We start from the raw sequence: 24,119 nt of genomic DNA, 5'->3' as shown, positions 1-24,119 counted from the left end.
GCATACAAGCATGCAAACTGGTAGAAAAAAATGAGGCCTATATTTCTTACAGTTAAATGGTACTTTCCATGTTGAACTAAAAATAAGTGCATTCACACAACATTGCAGGGTAAAGGAGTCTAGTCTTAACTGAATACACAATTATGCATTCTTTCTTTCCTCCACATTAAAACCAACAGCCATGCTAACAGCAGAAGTAAGGGCATTGTAATGATTCATCCTCCCACCAAGATTTCAGATGGAAAAACAGCTCAGAAAAATCCACTTTAGCTCTGGGTAAAGGACATGCAAATACTTTTGTTCTCCTATCCCCAGTTCCTCTGGGAAGTTCCCTTTCTGAGGCTGCTAAAACGCACTGATGTATAACTTACAGAATGCTGTCTTTCAAATGGTTGTTACGGAGTAAATCAAACAAGCATGGACAGAGATGGAAGAGTTTTACTGTGTTAGAATCTGCCTTCTCTCCCCACCCCTCTCTCCAAAGACAACCTTTATTTTAATAAGAAAAATACGTTAGATCTACACACATGCAATACTTGAGAAGTGTCTTGAAAAGGAACGTTTATGATGAGACTGCACTCATCAAGGCTCCAATGAGAAAAATAAACACAGTCCTGCTAGAGAAGTCTTGCCTACCTTGTATAAACAATCAAGTGATCTAGGAAATGACAAGTTGGATAATTCTACACATTATACTAAAACTACAACAGAAATGAGGCTGGATTAGGTCTAAAGAAGAAATGGTTCATTGTTTGGCATTCTTTAAATGCTAGAATAATTACTTGATTCTCGATTATGGGTGCTTCTTATATATTTAAATAATGCAAATTCTCATGGGAGATTAGGAGACGTTATTCTTGTTCATTCCTGTCTTGCTGGTTTCAGGCTGAAAGGAAGAGGAATGCAAAGGTCTCTGAGGAGCCCTTTCTAGGGCTCAAAAATTGGAATGGAGATGAGATTCAGTTATTCTTTGATGCTTATTTTATAGTTTTATGTAAATTCAGAAGCTTTAAACACTGATTTGTAACTGAAAAAACTTGGTTTTGATTTTGTGCATAGGTTAGAGCTGTTTTCAAGTGGGATCTTCTTGATTTGTGCAAGTGTGTACTAGAAACAGTACATTTTGGATTTCAAAAACCATAGTCACGTTTCCTCCAAATTTAAGAAAACTTGAAGCAAGGTGCGGTGGCACACACAAGAATCCCCAAACTGAGAACGCTGAGGTAGGAGGATCATGAAATGGAAGAAGCCCTATCACAGAAGGGGACAGGGAGAAGGAAAGGAAGGGAGGGGAAAGGAGGGAAGAGAAGAAAGAAGAAGAAAGGAAGGAGAGGCAGGGAGTAAAAGGGGGAGGATGAAAGAAGAAGAAAGCAGAAATGAAGGAAAGAAAGAAAGAAAGAGAGAAAGAGAGAAAGAGAGAAAGAGAGAAAGAAAGAGAGAAAGAGAGAGAGAAAGAGAGAAAGAGAGAAAGAGAGAAAGAAAGAAAGAAAGAAAGAAAGAAAGAAAGAAAGAAAGAAAGAAAGAAAGAAAGAGAGAAAGAGAGAAAGAGAAAGAAAGAAAGAGAGAAAGAGGCTGGAGGGAGGGAGAGAGAGAAAGGAAGAAAGCAAGCCACCTACTTCCTTTCCTCCCAGCCCTCTCTTCTTAATACTATAATCTTACTTCTTTCTCTTTCCATCCCATGGGCTGTGTTCAACAAAATGCTGGCTGGCCAATTTAAAATTTATTTCAGGCAAACCATAATTTTAGGAAGATGCAGCTGCCATGAGCCAGTATACAAGATGCTTCTTCCTAGCTGGATTTTCTCTTTTTTAGGATTATGACTCTGGTCTCCTGTGTATCTGGAAAAATAGTTTCTTAAAAACTGCACACCTCTACTGGATGAGCCAAACCAAAAAAACTCAAAAGTCTCAACTTGCAGAAACAAGAAGGAGGATTTATCTGACACAGAAATGAGCAATCTTTTTTTTTTCTGATGACACTAGCATTACAAATTAGTCTCTTTTGTGGCAATGAATGAAACAGTCTGCAAACACAAGTAACCTGATTGGATCCTGAAACAACAGACCAGAACAAGGTCGTTATTTATCAGTGACAGTCAGTGGGGAGGGCAATTGTATTCCCTAAGGACATTTGCCAATGTCTGAAGAAATGTTTGCTTGTTACAACTGGAACAGGGTGCTACTGGTATCCTGTGAATAAAGACCAGGGATGCAGCTACACATCTACAGTGCCCACGACAACTCCCACAAAAGAACTATCCCCCCAAATGTTACAAGTGCTGAGGTTAAGAAACTTTACAAATACATGTAATTTTGGACAATATTTTTGCAACACTTTTGATTCAAAAAGTCAGCTGGGTGGTGTTTTCCTTGCTTCACCCTTTACCCCATAATCGATAAGGGTCCACTTATCATTAAGAGGTGCTAGACCCTATCCTGGGCAGTAAGCAAAGCATACTCAGAGGCCACTTTCCCATTCCGCGTGATGAGTATACTGAAAAGCCTGGATCTGTCTGTGACTCAGCTTTAGTCTATGTCCTTTGTGGAATTCAGTCTGGCTTCCCAGGCACGGAAGTAGAAATGGACAAAAGCCAAGCCTGACAGACAACCAGACCATTAGTTGTATTATTGCCTTTTTTTTTCTATGTATCTCCTGTGCCTGATATCCATGCCCATGACTGGCTATATAATTTGTGGACTAAATTTTGCCAGGTGAAATGAAATTTCATAACCACTTATTAAGAAAATTCAAAGAATTTGAAGGTACAGACAGTAGAACATGGACGGCAGCATGGACCTGCCTCATGTAGCTCACACCTGTAACCCTAACATTCTAAATGCAGAAGCAGAAGGATTATGAGGATTATGTAGGCCAGCCTGGCCTACATGGCAAGACCTTATCTCAAAAATGAATGAATTTGAACCAGGAGTTTGGCCTAGTGGTAGAGAGCTTGCCTAGCATGTGTGAAGACCTGGGTTCGATTCCTTGGCACCACATACATAGAAAAGTCGGAAATGGTGTTGTGGCTCAAGTGGTAAAGAGCTAGCCTTGAAGAAAGCCCAAGGACAGTGCTCAGGCCCTGAGTTCAAGCCCCAGGACTGGCCAAAAAAATGAATGAATGAATGAATGAGCAAACATGGGTCCTTCAGAACACAAGGCCCTAATGGCAACACAGGAATCAGAACATGAAGCCTTTTGAGATTTGATCATTGTATCTTTTGAAAACTCTGAACACACAATTTTGAGGACAGCAGAGAAGAATGTTTGAGGGAAAGCAGCTCTGCCCCTACAAATAAAAACATTTGTTGCGGCAGTTTTCTCTGACAGCATCGCTTTTCTTTTCCTCAAGGCCAGCGTGACCCTGCTGGCAGGAAGAACTTCTGGGATTCTAACTGCCTGGATTCCCTGGGGCTCTGCTTAAATTGTACTGCTTCCCCCCAAATAATTACACACACACACACACACACACACACACACACACACACACACACACACACACGTCCCAATCCTGGCTCCTGAGAGTTTTTCTTTGAAAATCTAGTCATAAGCAGATCTAACATGATTATCTCTTTAATTGAGCACAACAGGCCTTTACCCCAATATGGCTGACATTCTTATAAGAAGGAGAAGAGACAGAGACAGCAAGAAAGATCATGAACAATGCTACTATTGGGATAAGGCACCACAGCCAAGAAATGCCGAAGACACTGTAATCACCAGATGGTAAGAAAAAACAACATGAAACAGATTCTTCTAAGAGGTTTCTCTTTCCAGTCCTGGGGCTTGAACTCAGGGCATGGGCACTGTTCTTGACATTTCTCCAGGCTAGTGCTCTACCACTTGAGCCACAGCACCACTTCCGAGGAATCATGCTACCACTGGGCCCCTCCCAGCCCTCTTCTAAGAGTTTTTTGGAGTATCTGGCCCTGCTCAAACCTTGATTTCCGACTGCTAGCTTCTAAAGCTGGGCAAGAATAAACTTGGGTTGTTTGATGCTTCTCAGCATGTGGCACTTCATGATAGTGACTCTAAGAACATAATACACCTAACATCTGCCTCCAGGCTCCTGCTGCTGCTGCTTTAGTAGAGTCTAGAACTCTGTCCTCATCAGCAGTAGGAAACTCCAAGAACCAGAGGCCTACCATCTCTGCACCTAAAATCCTGCCAGACTCAGGAGCCTCAGGTGGAGCATGTTTGACTCCACGAGTGCATTCCATAAACTTTAACAGTAAACAGTCAGTGGAGATCAGAGGCAAACCAGAAATGTCCTTATCTACCACATTCTGTTCAAAGTTCAGATTTACCCTGGACCCCAGGATATCCAGCCAGTAGATTAGGGATGTGTCTCTTTGTGGAAGCATTTTAGATAATCCTAAAGGAATGGTGGACTTCGAATTGATGTCCCAGGATTGGCTACACCCCAGTTTTGAGTATCAGTGGCTGCTAACATTACAAACAGACACAGCAATACCTGATATGCATCTGTGGAGGGACAAACCACCTATAACACAATCTTAACCAAAAGATACTCCGGAATGAAATCCAATTCTGTGCATTGCATTGTAAGCTTTCGGGAAAGAGGGGTGTGGGATTGATCAGTAAGTTTCAGTTAACCATGGGAAAAAATTGTTTTGATGTCCATAAGACATTAAGTATGTATCATAACCATTAAATCTTTAGATCAAGACTGTCCACAAGCCAAATCTTGTATGTTACTTGTTCTTGCAAATAAAGCTTTATTGGAATGTAGCTGTGCTCGTTCATTTATATATTTGTCTATGTCTGATTCTGAGATACCATGACAGAGTTGAGAAGCTGCCATAGAGAAGTCATCAGTTCCAAAGCTGAAAATATTTACTATCTGACCATTTGTAGAAAAATATTTGCTGACTTCTAGGCTAGATCAGAATTGAAAACTTCTTTCTCTAAGACAGTTTTTCCTTAACAGGTGTTATGGATGGAATATTTATTTGTCACTCCCCCCAAAGTCACACAATGAATCCCTAAAAATGTGATGTTCCTAGGCAATGAGGCCTTTAGGAATATCTAGGTCATGGAAACAGAGGAGCCATTCCTCATGAATGGAACTACTGCTGATATGAAAGGGGCTAGAAAGCTAGTTTTTAAACTGCAGTTGTTCTAATATGTAAGGATACAATCGATTGTAGTCTGCTGCCTGGAATAGGGCCTCCATTGGAATCCAAATACAATCTCTACACTTAATGTCTAGTCTCTAGACTAGTGGGAAATGAGTCTACTGTGTTTTGTTTTGTTTTCCAAGGGGAAAAAGAAATTTCTTAAAGTCATTCCAGGCCTGTGCGGATGGACCTCTCCACCCTCACGGGCACTGTGCTCAAGACTAGCAGCTTGGGTGTCCACCTCTGGGCTTCTTGTGCAAAGCTGTTTCGTATGGTGACCCGACTGCATTCTGCGGCCTGGTGTCCACTGTCACTGCCAAGAGAACCTCAATGAGAATGTCACAGCACATTGGGACTTGAACCTTCCTGAGAGCCTGATTCTGAGGGCTCAGCTCCCTTGACCGCCTCTGGATCTCAGTGTAAGACCTCTAGGCTCCACGGCCTGGTGCCCTGCTGCTGAAGGACGTGTCCCATAAAGCGTCTGCGCCAGCAAATCCACCTACAACAGAAAGCACACTTGGCACGGGGGCTGGCAGGTTCTAAGCATTCCAGATGCGGGCTGCGAGGACATGCATTCCAGTCACACCATTCATTCAAGAGGAAACACTTGCATGGCTTGGGGACCACACAGGAACTCTACAAAACCAAACCCTGCTTGCACCTCCCTCCCATAAGCCCTAGCGCAGGGTCTTAAGAGGCAGCAGAGCTGGTAAGAAGGGAGACATGTAGGAAAGCGCCAGGATTTAGAAGGAATCTACTGTTTAATCCTCTCATTCTACGGTATTTTATTCTGTCAGCCCAGATGGACCATGACACCAGGATCTGTTCTCTCATAGCACCACACTGATCTCCCTCAATAGCCCCTATAAAATGTGTATTTGTGCTTATTTTGTTGATATCTTTGCTCCCCAACTAGACCAGAACAGTGGTTTACAACCAACTGATTTTTGCCTCACTGCTAGTGACATCTGGCAATGTCAGGAAACATTTTTGATTTTCAAGAACGGGGTGGGGGTGGAGGCAGGAAGCAGCGCTACCAGCAGAGTGTACACAGACGCTGCGGATTCAAAGCTGCTAACCTGAAGCTGCTAACCTTCATACCTAACCCTAGACAACAAAGACTTATCCAGCCCCAAATGTCAACAGTACCGAGGTTGAGAAACTCTGGGTGAGAAGCAACAGAAGGCAAAGAGCAGGTGTTATTCTCCCCCTATATCTGCAAGGAGCAGGTAATCAAGATCTATTTGTTGAATGAATAAAGTATGATCTGTTAATCATTTACATCGAAGCTTCTCATCAAAATGACCTCAAAATCAGTTACCACAGCTCAGACAAAGCCATACTAGATATCCAAAATGGAATAATATTTGGACTATGTTCCTGCTAGTATCACAAAGAGAGAGATACCAGACATGATGTGCGTGCCTTTAGGGAAGAAAACAAATAGTACCATCTATGAAGCAATTCTGCCCCCAACCCAAATCTGATCAAAGCTCCCAAAAAGATTCCATGGATTCCAAAGGTCTTTATGGGCACATAGAAAGGACACTTATCTATCACAGGATTCCTTTAAGTGCAAAGGTCTTTACAGCTAGAGGGAAAAATACATACCTTAAGAACCAAAAAAATGCAAAATCCAATTAAGTGATCAATTCTGTCAGCTCTACAAATATCCACGTGTACATAAGGAGAATCAGTAATGTGCATAACTTAAAACTAAAGGTTAAGGGGCTTGAGACAAAACTAAAGGTTAGAAGCCTTGAGACAACCTCTCATGAATTATGGTGGTGTGGACGTGGTGATTATTAATAGGGTTAAGTGTCCCATTAGGGGCACTGACAAGAATCTAGTCAGGGCAGGCACAAATCTTGGGTATGCACACAAGCTCAGTTACTGGGATAGTAACTACCATAGAAAATAGGGGTGATTCTTTCCACTACAGGGAGATTTAGGAAAATAACAGAAACCTTTTAGAGAATAAAAGATACAGGATTCATATTTGGGATGCAGAAGAAATCTGTATATTTAATTGTCTCAGTATCCACAAGGATGGGTTCCAGGCCCCCCAATGCTGTTACATCTAACCTACACACATCGTTCACTATACTTCAAGTCACCCTTAAGTTATTTATAATACCTCACACAATATAAGATGCTATGTAAATGGTTATTGAATTGGATTACTTAGGGAACCATGACAAAAAGAAATGCTGAGACTTATTCAGTGTGGATGCAATTGTTCAAAATCTGCACTTCGTTGAATATATATGGCTACAGAGAGCCAACTGTATGTAAGGCAATTGTAAAAGTTTAAAACAATTTCTCAGGTTTGGAAATCACTGTAAAATGTATAACTGAGCAACCTAGTGATTTTATCTCCAAACAAATTTTTTTCATATATTTTTTATTATAATTAATAGAAGGGTTACGTGATATTTGCCAGATAGAAGGTGCATTAATTCACATACATTGATACCCTTTCACGTGTCTTGGTCCCCATTTCCCTCCCCCCACCCCCACCCCTCATCTTGTTTTCCCCCCTTCCCTATCGACTTCAGATAACCAAATATGCATATATACAATATATCAGATAACTAGGTGAAATACTGTAACAATATAAGATAACCAAGGGACAGCAAAAGAGATGAGAGATAACATAGTACATTAAGGACAACAATCACTCATTATATGGCTTTTGTTTTTATATCCTGGAGGTCCTTTCATTTAGCATCATTCTATATGGCCTTATGAATCTACATTTTGTTCTATTGTAAATCTCTGCTAGGAGAGCCCAAGGTTTCTACTGATCATGACAAATGAGGGAAACCATTGAGCCTAAGTTCCTTTGAGTCTGGCTTACTTCACTTAATATGGTTTTTCCTAAGTTCATTTCCTTACAAATGGGGCAATGTCATTCTTTCTGACAGCAGCATAGAATTCCATTGTGTATAAATACCACATCTTGTTGATCCACTCATCAACTGAGGGGCATCTGGGTTGGTTCCATATCTTTGGTATAGCAAATAGTGCTGCAATGAACATCATTGTGCTAGTGGATTTAGTATGTCCTTGTTTCTAGACGATTGGGTAAATGCCAAGTAGTGGAATTGCTGGATCATAGGGTAGTTCTATATTTAATGTTTTGAGGAACTGCCACACTGCTTTCCATAGTGGTTGCACTCCCACCAACAGTGTAGTAGTGATCCCTCTTGGCCACATCCCCTCCAGCATCTGTTGTTACTAGATTTCTTGATCCTGGCCATTCTAACTGGAGTGAGGTGCAGTGAGTTGTCTTGATTTGCATTTCTTTTTTTTTTTGCCAGTCCTGGGCTCAAGCTCAGGGCCTGAGCACTGTCCTTGGACTTTCTCAAGGCTAGAGCTCTACCACTTGAGCCTCAGCACCATTTCTGGCTTTTTTCTATGTATGTGGTACCAAGGAATCGAACCTGGGTCTTCGTGCATGGTAGGCAGGCACTCTACCACTAGGCCAAACTCCCAGCCCCATGATTTGCATTTCTTTTATGGCCAGAGATGTCGAGCATTTCTTCATGTTCAAAACAAATTTGTAGAGAGTTTTTGAACAGCTTAGGAGAACTTAGGATTCACACTGTACAACTGGTTCTTTAGATTTCAAAGAGTTGACTGTGTACTTGGAAATGTATTTGCTAACTGAGCTAATTGCGGAAATTAAAAGTGAACTGAGTGCAGTACACTAAAAGTTTCGCAGATGCTTTAAAACTCATGAAGTTGCTAAGTGTGGTGGTTCCTGCCCATAACCTGGGCTACTCAGGAGACAGAGATCTGGAGCATTTGCGTGTAAAACCAGCGTGGGAAAAAATGTTCAAGATCCACTTATCTCAAGCAATGAAAGCTGGACATTGTGGGCCACCCATCATCCCAGCCCTGCATGAAGCACAAATAGGAGGACTGTTGTCCAGCCTGGCCTGGGAATACATATTTGAGAAATAAGGATGGGGGTATGACTCAATGGTAGAAAACTTGCCTAGCAAGGCCTTGAATTCGAACCTTAGTTCTACCAGAAACAAACCAAAACTGAAGATGCTTCATTAATTACTTAAGCAAATTGAATCGTCTTTCCCTAAGATCCCTTAAAAATGCTTCATATTTACCAGATTTTGAAATAGAACTTACTTAAAAAGAAAAAAAGTGTTTAGTTGACCTTCCAAGCTTAAAAAACATCTAGTCTTTTGAAAATTTAACTTAAATGAATTGACTGTTAGCTTTGCAAACCTGAATAAATCCTTTTTGTGCACATATATGCACACATATAACACTTTTGAGGGCCACAACCAACACATTTCAATGAATGTACAATGTCCAAATTAGTGTGCTTACATAAAAATCCTAAATCCACCTTTACAACCCTATGTCAATAACATGATCAAATACCAATACTGTTTACCAGATAAATTCCACCCAAACCTAGAATCTTACTCAGCTCTCCAGAGCCAACTAGGAGCCAGTAAGATCTGATATGATGCACTCTGCATTCTTCCTAAGGTGCTGTTGTTCCTGTTTTTGCACAATCTAAACCTAATTTTCTGCCTTTGTCGGTGTTCTTGTCCATTTGTGTTTTTTTTTGCGGTTTTAACAGTTGATTATAAACAAAGTCACTGAGATTCAGTGACTACAATCTTCTGTGCTTATAGTATAAAAACACAATTTCTGATTAACACTCTATCCTCTCGTCCATTTGTAAATCTGTGTGTGTGCCCATAGGGGAAAGGGACATTGGCTGACAGCTAAAGAAATATGTTATCATTAACCAATTGACTTATGTTCTAGCTAATAAAGGACCATCTTTGTTTGGTCTATGCCAATTTAGCACAAAAGTATTGAGGGAGATTCCACATAGTCATTTTATTTGTAGCCGGTATGGGCTTTGGAAGTTAGTTAGCTCTCAGTCCCATTGAGGTTTGATTATGCCCACAATCAACATTCCCAAGGCCTGCAATGCAGCCTGCCAATATCTGTATTAGAAATGCTCAGCTGCCAATATCTGTATTAGAAATGGTCAATTTCATTACCCAACTCAAACCTATACTATCAGAATCTCTCTCTCTCTCTCTCTCTCTCTCTCTCTCTCTCTCTCTCTCTCTCTCTCTCTCTCTCTCTCTCTCTCTCTGTGGTATACTGATTGATGAGTAGAATTCCATTGTGTATCTACAGACAATTTGTCCAGTGTGGGGCATCGGGCTGATTCCATAGCTTGGCTATGGTAAATAATACTGCGATGAACATGGTTGTGCTGATAGCTTTCGTGTGGCCTTGTTTGTGTTCTATTGGATAAATGCCCAGGAATAGAAGTGCTGGGTCATAGGATAACTCTATGTTTAGAGTTTCAAGAAACTGCCATGGCACTTTCCAGAGTGGTTGAACAAGCTTGCATTCTCATCAACAGTGTAATAGAATTTTCTTTTGGCCACATTCACACCAGCATTTGCTATTGTTAGTTTTCTTGATACTGGCCATTCTAAATGGGGTAAGGTAGCCTATCACCAGAATCAATTCAAAATGACTTCAACATAAGGCCAGAAACCATGAAAATAATACAGAAAGGGGAAGGGGAAATATTAGGACTCCTGGGCACAGGTTGAAACTTCCTAAGTAAAGATCCAGAATCACAACAAGTCAAACGAATAGGATTTCATCAAACTTAAAAGTTTCTGCATGGCAAAAGACATGGCCAGCAAGCTGAACAGAAAACCTACCGAATGGGCGAAGATTTTTTATAAACTATATATCAGACAAGGGACTAATATCCAAAATATAGTGAGAGCTCATAAAAATGAACCTCTAAAAATAAGCCTTCATTCAAAGAAATAATAGCGAAATTAATAAATGGGCTAATGACTCAAAGAGAGACTTCTTAAAAGAAGTAAAAATGGCCAATAGACACATGAAGAAATGTTCAACATCTTTGGCCATAAAGGAAATGCAAGTGAAAACAACATTGAGATTCCATCTGCACTTTTTTTTTGCAGTGCTATGCCCGTACTCTACCGCTTGAGCCACACCTCCAGCCCAACCACCTGTACCTTTTGAATTTAGCTTCCTGTTCTCAGCTGTATATTTCTGTCATTGTAGTGATTATAGTTATGCATTTGGCAGTTACATATTTAATCTTGATGGTAAGGATTCTAATGTATGACACATCCCAATTTATTTGCACCTGAGCTTATTTTATCTAAATGAGGGTTGGCAAACTTTTTCTCTAAATGGTCTGAAAGCAAATCTTTTTAATGTAGTAGGCTATGGATGTCTAATACAAATGCTCATCTCTGCCACAGTAGTTGGCAAGCAGCTATAGATAATACGTAAATAAATAATTTTGTTGACGTTTTATTTTCCATAATTACCATGTTACCAACTTTTATTTTTCTCTTGGTCATTCTTCTTACCAGTTACAAATATTTTCAAGTACAGTTTTCACACTATATTCTTTATCTGCCTAAATGGGAGATAGTTCTTAAATGCTTCCAAATGTTGGCAAGGGCATAGGAGAATAGGAATTTTTAAGGAATATGAAATAATGCATTCTTTTGGGTTTCAATTGGGCATTCTATATGTACACACACACGCACACCATGCATACACACATATATCAAACACCTTAAAAATTTCATACTCTGACCATTTCTAGGCATTTATCCAAAGAAAATAACTAGAGATGTGCATAAAGATTAATGGGCAAGGATATTCATCATAGAATTATTTACGGTATTGAAAAATTGAAAACAGACTCTGACTTCCAGATTTGGCAAATGGGCAGCTTGAGGTAATGCATCCCAAGACCCCTATATTTCTCCCAACACATAGGCATGCTGTATAAAATATAACACAACTATTAATACACAGTCTAGTAGGAAGATAGATCTCTTTTCTGGGTCACGGACCCTCCCTGTAGGGGCTGAGGCTGTAACATCAACATAGGAATAAAAGGTCTGCCATTGACCCCTCCCCCAAGACGGAGGCTAGAAGTGGATCGCTAAAGCTGGGACGTGAACCACTGCCTCCATCTCATCCTCCTAGGCGAGAAAAAGTTGTTTTATTTCTTGTGGATACTCCAAGGGAAGGAACTGAAAGCAATACTCTGAGAAAAGAAAGCTTGGAACCCATGTGACACTGCCGGAGAATGAGAAAGTGTACTCTCCTCGGGGATGGGAAATCCCATGGAGAAAAGTGAAGGGAAAAGTTGGCTCCAGCCCAACCTGCTGTGTGTCTGGCAGAAATAAAGACAATTTACTCTCCAAGGTTCTTCTCTGACCCAGGGCATACAGATGATTCTCCAAGAAGAACCATCCTGCTGAAAAAGTGAGAACACTCTCCCAGCAGGGAGTCACAAGGTACTATTTATTGCCTGAGAAATTAGGGCAGTAAAACTATTCAAGACAGACCATCAAGTAAATGGTTTCAATTGTTTATAAACAGAAGAGAAGGCATGGAAACTATAATAAAATAACAAGGCACTACAACAAAACAGTAAGGAAAAAATCAGCAAGGCAGAAGAGAATCTCTACGTTGAAAGTCCAAAGAACAGTTTTAAGAGCTGAAGAGAAAATTTGTGAAATGAAAACACAGATTTAAGAAATTACCATGAATGTACTACAGAGAGATTAAAAGTAAGAAAAAAAGGAAGCCTATGAGACATAAATGATAAAGTAAAAAGGTTCTGACACATGTCCAGTACATTGTGAAGGGGAAACAGAGAGAATGTGGAAGCAGCTGAAAAATTTCTGGTGCTAATGGAAACCATAAATTCTCAGAGCAGATGAACAAAAACAAATTCACACTTGTACAGTACATGTCATATGCAATCTTCAGAATACAATAGCCAAAAGAAAAATAGGCAAAATCCATTTTCTTTTTTAAAAAAAATGAAAAGAAGAAACTACTTGAAACGCAGATATCTTGAGGAGATGGGATAACTTGAGTAGGAAATTCCCAAATTAGCCTATAAAATTTACAAAATCTCAAACATGATGACAATGTCTATCATAACAGATAAGCTATTTTAAAAGGAATTTGGAAAAATAAGGAAATGAAAAAGTCAGAAAACATTTCAAAAGAAGAAAATGAAGAAGAGAATAGTCAACTTTTAGATAAGAAAATACAACTATCAAAATAAAATAATTTTTAAAAAGCATATTACCTATCTATCTATCTATTGCAAGTTCTGGGGCTTGAACTCAAGGCCTGAGCACTATTCTTGAGCTTTTTTTTGTTGTTCGAAGCTAGCATGCTAGCACTTGAGCTACAGCACCATTTCTGGCTTTTTCTGTGTATGTAGTACTGAGGAATTGAACCTGGGCTTCACACGTTGCTAGGCAAGCATTTTGAGGGCTTTTTTGTTGTTGGTTTTGTTTGTTTGTTTGTTTGTTTGTTTAGAGACACATATACAATTTTTTTTATTGAGCCAGCAGGCAAAACAGTCACAAGATTGGCTCTGAAACATCGTCATTGTTTCTCTTCATGCATTGTAATTATGCAGACAGGTTTCTGTTATGATATTTCCATACATGTATATAACAAACTTTAATAAAATTTACCATGTCTATTACTCTGTCTCACCACTCCTCTTACTTTTAAACAATTTTGACAGGATGCACTGTTCTGTTTTCGTACTTCTATATAATGCACTAAAGGATCCTTCCTCTTCTCGAGGTTCAGGTCAGATGGTGAATACAGAGTGCAGCTGGAGTCTAATTGAGGCTGTGGCTAGATCCAGAAGTTTTGAATCTTTGCTCTCAACTACTTCGCTCTAAGAGACTATGTCCTCTTTGACTTCATGAATCTCTTTAGTAACTCTGGAGAAGTTTTAATAGACCCCAGGAAAGCGCAAAAGGCCTTCTTCATTCTAAAGTTCCTCTGATAGTTTTACTGTGACCTGTAATTCACAGTAACAAATCAGCAAAAGCTGAATCACCATCATCATCATTGCCAGTCGTGGGGCTTGAACTCAGGGCCTGAGCACTGTCCTTAGACACTTTTGTTGTTGTTGTTGTTGTTGTTGTTGTTGTTGTTCAAGGCTAGCGCTCTACCACTTGAGCCACAGCACCACGTCCAACTTTTTCTGTGTGTGTGGTACCAAGGAATCAAACCCAGGGCTTCATGCATGCTAGGTGAGCACTCTACCACTAGGCTACACTTCTGGCCTCCCAAGCATACTATTTTAAACAGGACAATTTAGAAAGCATTGAGAAGCAAATAGATTCAGGGGAAATGGATCTGGAAGGAGTATAAGTATTAGAAATATGGTAGCACACATTTGTAATCCTGGCACTGTGTGGCTGAGGCAGAAGGAGGTCAAGATCAAGGCCAGTCTGAACTACACATTGATACATTGCCTGAAAAAAAAAAAAAAAAACAACGAAGAGCCGGGGCCATACCACAGTGGTTGAACGTGAAGTATCTTCTAGTACCTGAATGTGGCCACACAAAAAAAGAAATTTGTAGCTGATAAAGCAGCATTACATGTGGAAAGCATGTGGAAAGTGGAGCAGTCAAAACCACTGAGCAACTTTGTAGCTACCTAAAAAATGTGCTGGATTCCGGGTCAGGAGCTGGTAGGTGTCACTAAAATCAATATTCCCCTTTTTTCTAAGATATGTGCATCAATTTGTTAGTACCAAATTTATAGAGAGAATAAAGAAGTAAGGGTAGTCCAGGGGCCGGGAGTTTGGCCTAGTGGTTAAAGTGCTTGCCTAGCATGCATGAAGACCCGGGTTCAATTCTTTGGTACCACATACATAGAAAAAAAGCCGGAAGTGGTGCTGAGGCTCAAGTGGTAGAGCTCTAGCCTTGAGAAAGTCAAGGACAGGGCTCAGGCCCTGAGCTCAAGCCCCATGACTTGAAAAAAAATTTTAAAAAGAAGAGTAATCCATTCATTTCTTCACTTGTGGCCTCCCAGACATGGACACTCACCTCACCCTACTGACCTACGGACCAGGACGCCATCCTAGGGAAGGGGTGGGAGGGAAGTAAGGTGGGACCTGAAGCACTAAATTGCAGCTTAGAACCATGGAAAGTTAGATCTGGAAAGTTCATTGACGTTACTCTGTGTGTGATCTCTACTTTAACTGGCTGAATTGTGTGTGTGTGTGTGTGTGTGTGTGTGTGTGTGTGTGTGCTGGTACTAGGGCTTGAATTTAGGGCCTTGGCACTGGCCATGAGCTTTTTTAGTCAAAGCTGGCTCTCTACCACATGAGCCACAGTTGCTCTTAAGGCTTTTTGGTGTTTAACTGGAGATGAGAATCTCATGGGTTTTTCTGCATGGGTTGACTGTGAACCAGGATCCTCAGCTCTCCGCCTCCTGAGTAGCTAGGTTACAGGCATGAGCCACAGGCACAGGGCAGTTACTGAGATTTCTTGCTTGGACTGGCTTTGAACCATTATTGTAAGAAAACCAGCAGTGGTACTGTGGTTCAAAGTGGTAGAGTGCTAGCCTGGAGCAAAAAAGGTCAGGAACAGCAGCCAGGCCCTGAGTTCAACCACCACCACAAACATTCAAAGCAGACTTTGACTCTCCACCCCCACCCACTTCCTGTGGGTATTGAGTTCACTTCCTGCTCCATTCAGGATGTCAGACCCAGTGAAGGGGCAAAACTTTTCTCCTCCTAGCACACCATCTACCCCATATGGGTTCATATGTATCTGAACCCAGTATCCCAAAACTCTGGTCAGAGAGAATGATCCAAACAATAGTCACAACCCAGATCAACAGCCCTAGTGATTTCATGCCCCATGCCCCAATTCCCACAGGCCTTACCACGAGGGCAAGTATCTCTCTGTGCCTGCCTGGGTTGCACCACGGGAAGGGACCCCTGGAATTAGGATACTGAGTGATGAAGTGATTATCTGGGCTGCTCATTCTCCCCACTCCCTGCGGAGACAGTACTTTATCTGGAATGTTACTAACTGCCTTAGGGCAAGAGGGCAAATGTCCCTGCATTTGTAACTCTGGAAGGTTTGCCTAAGGCTCCCAGGAAGGGAAAGAGGAGGAGGCTTCAGAATCTTAGAATGCCTCTGAAGACAGACCAGTTCCCTCTATCTTTAAGAGGCCTGCTATCTCTAGCTCCCAGGGCAAATTGCTCTCCAATCAGCAGGCCTGAAGCTGGTGGACCCCCTTTGCTTTAAACATGATAAATTAGATAGGTCTCTCGGCATTCACACAGTGAGACCAAGGGAAGATAACGCTTAGGAGAGGAGCACAAAGGCAGGACGCCTAAGTGAACTCCAGAAAATGGAACCAAAGATGTTTCCTTTGTTACTGTTTTTGTTTTTTAACGTTGTCTTATTTGTTCATTTATCTGTCTCTGGGAGCAAGGGGGGACACAGAAATGGAGAGACAGAGGGTGAACAAATGCAGCAGTGTACTCACTGGATATTCTGTTGAAAATGAACTAGACAACCTGGGGGTGGGGACAGGAGGAAAAAATGGGAGAGAGCCAGGGGAAGGGTGACATTATTCAAAAAGAAATGTACTCCTGGTAGAGTGCTTGCCTAGTCCTGGGTTCAATTCCTCAGTACCACATACACAGAAAAAGGCAGAAGTGGTGCTGTGGCTCAAGTGATAGAGCACTGGCCTTGAGAAAGCCCAAAGACAGAGCCCAAGCCCTGAGCTCAAGCCAGGACTGGCGAAAAACTAATGAAACAAGAAATATACTCTTTATCTGACTCTTGTAATTGGAACCCATCTTTGTATCAGGTGATATAAAATAACAATTTTTAAACTGAAAAAAAAAATCCTTAGCGGCTAAGGAATGTTGAGAAATCTTGGGAGAATTATCACCCTTTACTTCCCAGTTTCAGAGCTGAGGTGCAGATCACGGTTGAGAGCTGAGGTGCAGATCACGGTTCAGAGCTGAGGTGCAGATCACGGTTCAGAGCTGAGGTGCAGATCACGGTTGAGAGCTGAGGTGCAGATCACGGTTCAGAGCTGAGGTGCAGAGCGCAGATCGCGGTTCGCATTTTCAAGCACGCCCTGAGTCCTCCCTAGTTGCCCATGACCTGCTCAAGTCTTCGAAAGTGATTATGTCCATGCTCTTCTCTTTTTGTTGCTGTCATTTGTGTTTTGGCTTTTTGAGACAGGGTCTAGCTATGTGACCCAAGCAGAACACTCTGCGTATGCCTCTGGGGTGATGGGATTAAACGTTTGTTTCATCCAATTCTTCTTAAATTATCTGGCCTACACAGGCCACATGTTTCGTCTAGTGAGTTGGATCTGGGGCTGGGATGGTAGTGAAGCTTAGTGATCAAGAACAAAGCTGTGGATTCCACCGCAGTACCACAACAAAAAAGAAGAGAGATTGCGCCACTCAAGATTGTAGAAAAAATTACAGTCTATTCAGTACACAGGAACAGCAGGGCCTGAGGGTTAACTCGATGCCGGACCCCTTGTCCAGCAAGCTACAAGGCCCTGGGTTTATTCCTAGCATTAAGCTTAAAAAAAAAACCAACAGACCAACTAGATACTAGCAATGACTGCAAGAAATTCACCAAAGATGAACCTTGCTGGTAGAGCTGCTGTAGACGCTTAATTTAAAGATGCTGAAAGCTGGATCTCAGATCACACAGCAGTGGCCAGGAGGAGAGGAAATAAGACGCTTACTGCTAGCTGCATGGTGAATTGGAGGAGTTGGTGGTTTCTAGGAGATTGAAGGATTACCATTTATTTTATTTTAATGCTAATAGTGGGGTACTGTCCCTTAGCTTTTTCACTAGAGGCTGGCATTCAACTACTTGAACCATGCCTCTACGCCTGGCTTTTTGGTGGTTAATTAAAGATATGGGTCTCATTAACTTTTCTGCCTGAGCAGGTTTTGTTCTTTTTTTTTTGTAAAGGTGATATACAGAGGGGTTATAGTTACAGGAGTAGGGTAATGAGTAAATTTCTTTTTGAACAGTGTTGCCCCTCCCTCATTTTCTACCATTCACCTCCTCCAACTTCCCTCCCGGCAAGGTGTAAAGTTCATTTCCAACACCGTGTCCAGTGAGTGTCACTGCTGCGTTGGTTTACCTTTACCCCTCCATTTCTGTGATTCCCCTCACTTTTCTAAATCAGATAATTTCTAGAAGACAAAGGGTACAAAACTGGCCAGGAGTTTGGCCTACTAGTAAACTGCTTGCCTAGCATTCACAGAGCCATGGGTTTGACTCCTGGGTACCACATCCATAGAAAAGCTGGAAGTGGTGTTGTGGCTCAAGTGGCAGAGCTCTAGCCTTAAGAAAGCTCAAGGACAGTGCCCAGGCCCCAAGTTCAAGCCCCAAGACTGGCAAAAAAAAGAATAAGGTCAATAAAGAGACTGCTCATTAAAAAAAATAAAGGGTACAGAATTTAAAACAAACAAACAATAAAAGTGACAACAGGGAATAAACCAAAAGAGGGGGAAACAAAGAAAGAAAAAAAGAAATAACTGTAAACAGTACACTAAAACAACCTCTGGTTTCTATTTCTTGGAGTTCATTTCAATAAGAATCACTTTAGGGCCGGGAGTTTGGCCCAGTGGTAGAGTGCTTGCCTAGCATGAACGAAGACCCGGGTTCGATTCCTTGGTACCACATACTTAGAAAAAGCCAGAAGTGGTGCTGAGGCTCAAGTGGTAGAGTTCTAGCCTTGAGAAAAATCCAAGGTCAGTCCTCAGGCCCTGAGCTTAAGCCCAAGACTGGCAAAAAAAAAGAATCACTTTATATGGTCATATAGTTATTGAGCTATTGTGCTGCTCTGCTAAGAATATCCCAGACATGCTAGTTATTACAAGTGGGCGAGAACATGCAGCCTATGTTTCTTTGGGTCTGGCTTATTCCACTTTACAATTTTTTTCTAAGTCTTTCCATTTCCTTACAAATGGGGCAGGGAGCTGTTTTTGAATGGTGACCCTCAGCTCTCAGCCTTCTCTAAGTAGCTAGGATTACAGGCATCAGTGCAGGCTGCTGCTTTAAAACCAGCCACACCTCCTCCAGGAATCTCACTCTCCCTGAGCCTTTCATGTCTAGAATGCCTCCTAGCCTTACTCATCTATACCTGCCTCTGACACAAGCACTAGTACCCAATTATTGGAAACAATAAGTATCAATAAGAGAATACATTACCACATTACACAACACTGATTCTCTGCATCTTGAAGCAGTAAAGATTCTCTAGAACTACACTGGCCTGGATCTGGTTTCCAGTCATAATGCGAAGAAAGGGTAGCATTATATGATTATATTTATGAGTAGAGTTACAAAATTCAGCACCAATTATATTATCTATGGCCTATACTTTTCTCATTAAAGTTGGAGATCAAGAACAGAAAAAAATGCCCAATAATTTCATTCATTTTGGAATGGAAGAATAGGACTAAACTAAATGGAGAACCCTTCAACTGTACTTGAAAACTATTAGATCTTAAAGATATCTGGGAGAGAGTAAGGGAAATACAAAAGGAAATGTACCAATTATCTGATTCATATAATTGTAAACCCTATGTACATCAATTTTAAAGTAACAATGAAGTGAGTTAAATACAAAAAAAGAGGGCTAAAAATATAATACAGAAGAGATGAATTTGATCACCTCCTTTTATATGCATGTTTGTAAATATCACAATACACTTTCTTTATACAACTAAAATATGTATCTGAAGCAAAATTAGGAGTATGTTTCAAGTGGGAATGAATTTGTCGAGCAAATGCAAAGCTCTGAGTTCAGTCCCCAGTACTGCCTTTTCTCTGTGTATTTTTGTATATGGGAAATAATTTATAGTTTAAAGTCAGTTAAATAGTCTAACTTAAATCAGTGATACAAGTTATAGTAAATCCACAGGATGAACATTGTGAACCCCCCCAAAAAACATACAACAACAACAACAAAACCCCAAAAACAAAACCACTATCAAAGCTGAGGAAGGGGGTACGGGGAGGGAAATGGGGACAAAAACATGAGAGGGGGTATCAATGTGTGAGAAGTAATGCACCTACTACCTGAAAGATGTAACTGTAACCCCGCTATACATTATCCTGACAATAAAAAATAATAAATAAAAAGTGTTGATGGCTCATGCCTGTAATCCTACCCACTCAGGGGGCTGAGGTCAAAGCCAGTTGAGGCAGGAAAGTTCATGAGTCACTTATCTCCAATGAACCACCAGAAAACCTGAAGTGGAGCTGTTGCTCAAAGTGGTAGCATACTAGGCTTGAGCAAAAAGAGCTCAAGGACAGTGCCGTGGCCCTAAGTTCAAGACTCATTAATGACAAAAAAAAATCATTCTATCAGATTAAAGAAAAATTACTCAAGCCGCATTGGATAAGAAAGGGAAGATTACAGTAACTCACTTTGTTATCTGATATATTGAATTTATTTGAATTTGGTTATTTGAAATTTGATAGGGAAGGGGGGAAAACCAAGACGGGGTGTGGGGGAGGGGAGGGAAAAGGGGACCAAGACATGTGAAAGGGTATCAATGTATGTGAATCAATGCACCTCCTATCTGGCAAAAATCATGTAACCCTTTTATTAATTACAATAAAAAATATAAAAAATAAAAAATAAAATAAAAAAAGGGAAGATTAAAGCTGGGCTTGGTGGCTCAGGCCTGTAATTCTAGCTACTCAGGAGGCTGAGATCTGAGGATCACGGTAACGTGAGACTCTTTTCTCTAATTAATCACTAGAAAACCGGAAGTGGGGCTATGACTCAGGGGCAGGACAGTAGCCTTGAGCTGAGGAGCTCAGGGACAGCACCACGGCCCAGAGTTCAAGCCCCACAATAGACAAAAGAAAAAAGAAAAAAGAAAAAAGAAAAAAGAAAAGAAAAGGAAGATTAGAAAAAAACTGATATGTGTGAATCTTTTGTTTAAAAATATATGTAGCTTCCTCTCCAAATCACATGTCTATAATTATAAAGATAAATTATACTGTTAATCTTCACTACACCCGAGTATTGTCATGTTAGGTGTCATGTGGTTTTTTCCTATGTAACAATGTGCAAGGAAAACAGTTGTTTAGTCATATAAAAATGAAGAATCTGGCCGGGAGTTTGGCCTAGTGGTAGAGTGCTTGCCTAGCATGAACAAAGACCCGGGTTCAATTCCTTCATACCACATACATAGAAAAGCCGGAAGTGGTTCTGAGGCTCAAGTGGTAGAGCTCTAGCCTTGAGGAAAGCCCAAGGACAGTGCTCAGGCACCTCAGCTCAAACCCCGAACTGGCAAAAAAAGAAAAAAAAAGAAGAATCTAATTAATATTTTTCTTTTTTATTGCAGTTAATAGAAGGGTTTACAGTTATATTCTCCAGATAGAAGGTGCATTACTTCAAAACATTGACAACCCTTCTCATGTTAATTAATAATTTGTGAAAGTAATTTGTCAAAATTAAACCAAGTAATTAATGGCAACATTCAGTTGCAGACGAAATACTCAATAGTTTCTGCAACTGTTTGATGTATTTATGCTGCCCTCCTGTGGAAAAAGAGAATGCTTTATGAATGCAGACTTTTTAAATGTGCATGAGTAGTGTTTTTCCTGTGTTTATGCTGTCATCCACTGGACAAACGGAAGAATGCTTTATACATACGCTTGCTATTATAATATTTGATGTACTTATGGTGCCATCTTGTGGCAATATGGAAGAATGCTTTATGACTGGAGAGTGATGGACTCTAGACAGGGACTCTAGACATAGCAGTAAAAGTATTATATATTTTTATAAGTAAAAACTAGCACATTCCCATACATAAAACGTTGAGAACTTACAAAAGTAGGACAAAATTCAGAATGAGCAGAGTGGTGGCACACTGCCGGTGTGTGAGGAGCCCCTCACCTGACAGGCTCAGGTCAGAGGATCCAGATGGAGTTTGAGGTCAGCTTTGGATTCATGGTGAGAGACTCACGCAAAAGAACAAAAAGAAAACCCAACCCCAAATATCCTGCTCTGAATCCCCAGGCAGGATATGTCAAGATCAGGGTGTTGTATTTCTCTCAATACTAAGTCAACCTTTCTGTTATTTGAGTGCTAATCTTGGTCCTGTTCTAATACTTGATCCTTATTTTGTTTTATTTGCTCACACAAATTGCTAGTAGTTCAACCTTGCTAAGATACTGTGGTTGGTTTAAATTAGTTTGAACTATAATAAAAATGATGAAAGTACATAAAAGTTCATATAGCACAAATCCTAAACAAGGTCTTGTTTAATGACTGCTTGCCTGCCTAAGTTCAATAGATAGTGCTAAGGGATCTTTCAGAAAGTTCCATCACTGTCTACTTTATATAACAGCAATGCTTGAGCACATGCTTCCCCCATCCAGCACTTCTACCCACCAGGCATCATGCAACTTGGTCACTTAATTTTTGCCAATTGGCAAAAGGTAGAACATTTTATGCTGTTATTGTTTGAATGTGTACTCCCCCTCCCCCCATCATAGGGCTTGAACTCAGGGTCTCCATTCTGTCTCTGAGCTCTTTTTCTGCTAAAGGCTAGCATTTTACCACTCGAAGCCACAGGTCCACTTTCAGTTTTTTTGTGGTTAATTGGAGATAAGAGTATCACCAACTTTCCTGCCTGGGCTGGCTTTGAACTTCAATCCCCAGATCTCAGTCTCCTGAGTAGCTAGGATTACAAGCGTGAAGCACTGCCATTCAGCTGAGTATGTACTTCTTTTGCTATGAGTAAGATTCTTAATTTAGGCTTCTTTGTATCCTATTGGGCAATTCAGCTTTTCTCTCCCTATTGATTTCTTCATCTCTAATATTTTAAACTTTTGATTTCCGTTTTCCCCCATCCCATCCTGGGCTTGAACTCAGGGCCTGAACACTGTCCTTGGGCTTTCTCAAGGCTAGCACTCTTCTACTTGTGCCACAGCACCACTTGTGACTTTTTCTGTGAATGTAGTACCAAGGAATCGAACCTAGGGCTTCATGCATGCTAGGCAAGCACTCTACCATTAGGCTATGTTCCCAACCGCTAAACTTTTGATTTTTGAACCCTAATGACATACTAATGATGTAAACAAGTTCTTTGTCAAGTAGAAGCCAATATATCTCTCAGTTGAAATTTCGCAATTTCTTTTTTTTTTTTTTTACTCTTTGGTTCCAGCCTGGGGATGGAACCCAGGACGTTGCACTTGCTAGGCAAGTGCTTTGCCACTGAGCTACCTCCCAGCCCGACATTTTGCAATTTCTTATTTATACTTTGTGTCTGTTTCGCTATCCAAAGACGGCAAACTGTCATATGGCAAGTTAGTAAATTCCACTTTTCAGTTTATGAGCTGAGACCACTTATGTTTTAAAACTAACACAAACTAAGGAATAGAAAGTATAGTAAAAGAAGCACCCGTGGATGGACAAAGAGGGAGAATCCATCCAGAGCGGGCTTCTACTAGTGAAAGGAAGGAGAGCAGAGCCTCAGCCAGGCTGCTCACCGTCTGAGAGAGCAACATGGATACAACAGATGTGTGGTGGCAGCGCTGAGGACCCCATGGCTGCTCACTGCCAAGGTCACAACGAGAAGCAGCAGCTGGGGAAGGGCTGCTACTGGGTGGGTGGATACAATGCTAGAAAAAGTAGCACATAGGCCGGTTGGGCTTTCTTTTTTAGCAATACAGTTTATTTTTATTTGTTACAGAAGAACTAAAACTATGGAACGCTTCACAACTTTGCGTGTCATCCTTGTGCAGGGGCCATGCTAGCCTTCTCTGTGTCGTTCCGATTTTAGTTTATGTGCTGCTGAAGTGAGCACTTGGCTTTCGGGTTGGTTTTGCAGGTGCTAGGGTTTGAAATGTGGCCCTGGGTGCTGTGTCTAGGCTCCTTTTGCTCAGGACTCGCACTCTATCACTGGAGCCGCAACACCACTTTTGGCTTTTTCTGGGATTAATTGGTGCCACTGGCACCTAGCAGACCTCATTTTTCTTTTGCCAGCACTAGGGCTTGAACTCAAAGCTAAAAGAAAAGAGCCACACAGAAGTTCAGCAGAAGCACCTAAA

The 24,119-nt window shown here is 41.0% G+C and overlaps 1 non-coding gene across 1 annotated transcript; it reads right to left on the bottom strand.

Annotated features, from left to right (window-relative positions):
* Positions 1 to 23,768: 23,768 nt before the first annotated feature.
* Positions 23,769 to 23,875, bottom strand: LOC150040353 (U6 spliceosomal RNA). Its single transcript, XR_016533981.1, has one exon. It is a non-coding gene; the product is annotated as a U6 spliceosomal RNA (small nuclear RNA).
* Between the last annotated feature and the right edge of the window lie 244 nt (positions 23,876 to 24,119).

The sequence above is a fragment of the Megascapheus bottae genome, chromosome X, assembly GCF_031878675.1.
Source record: "Megascapheus bottae isolate mThoBot1 chromosome X, mThoBot2.hap1, whole genome shotgun sequence".
NCBI lineage: Eukaryota > Metazoa > Chordata > Mammalia > Rodentia > Geomyidae > Megascapheus > Megascapheus bottae.
This window is presented reverse-complemented; position numbering and strand designations above follow the sequence as displayed.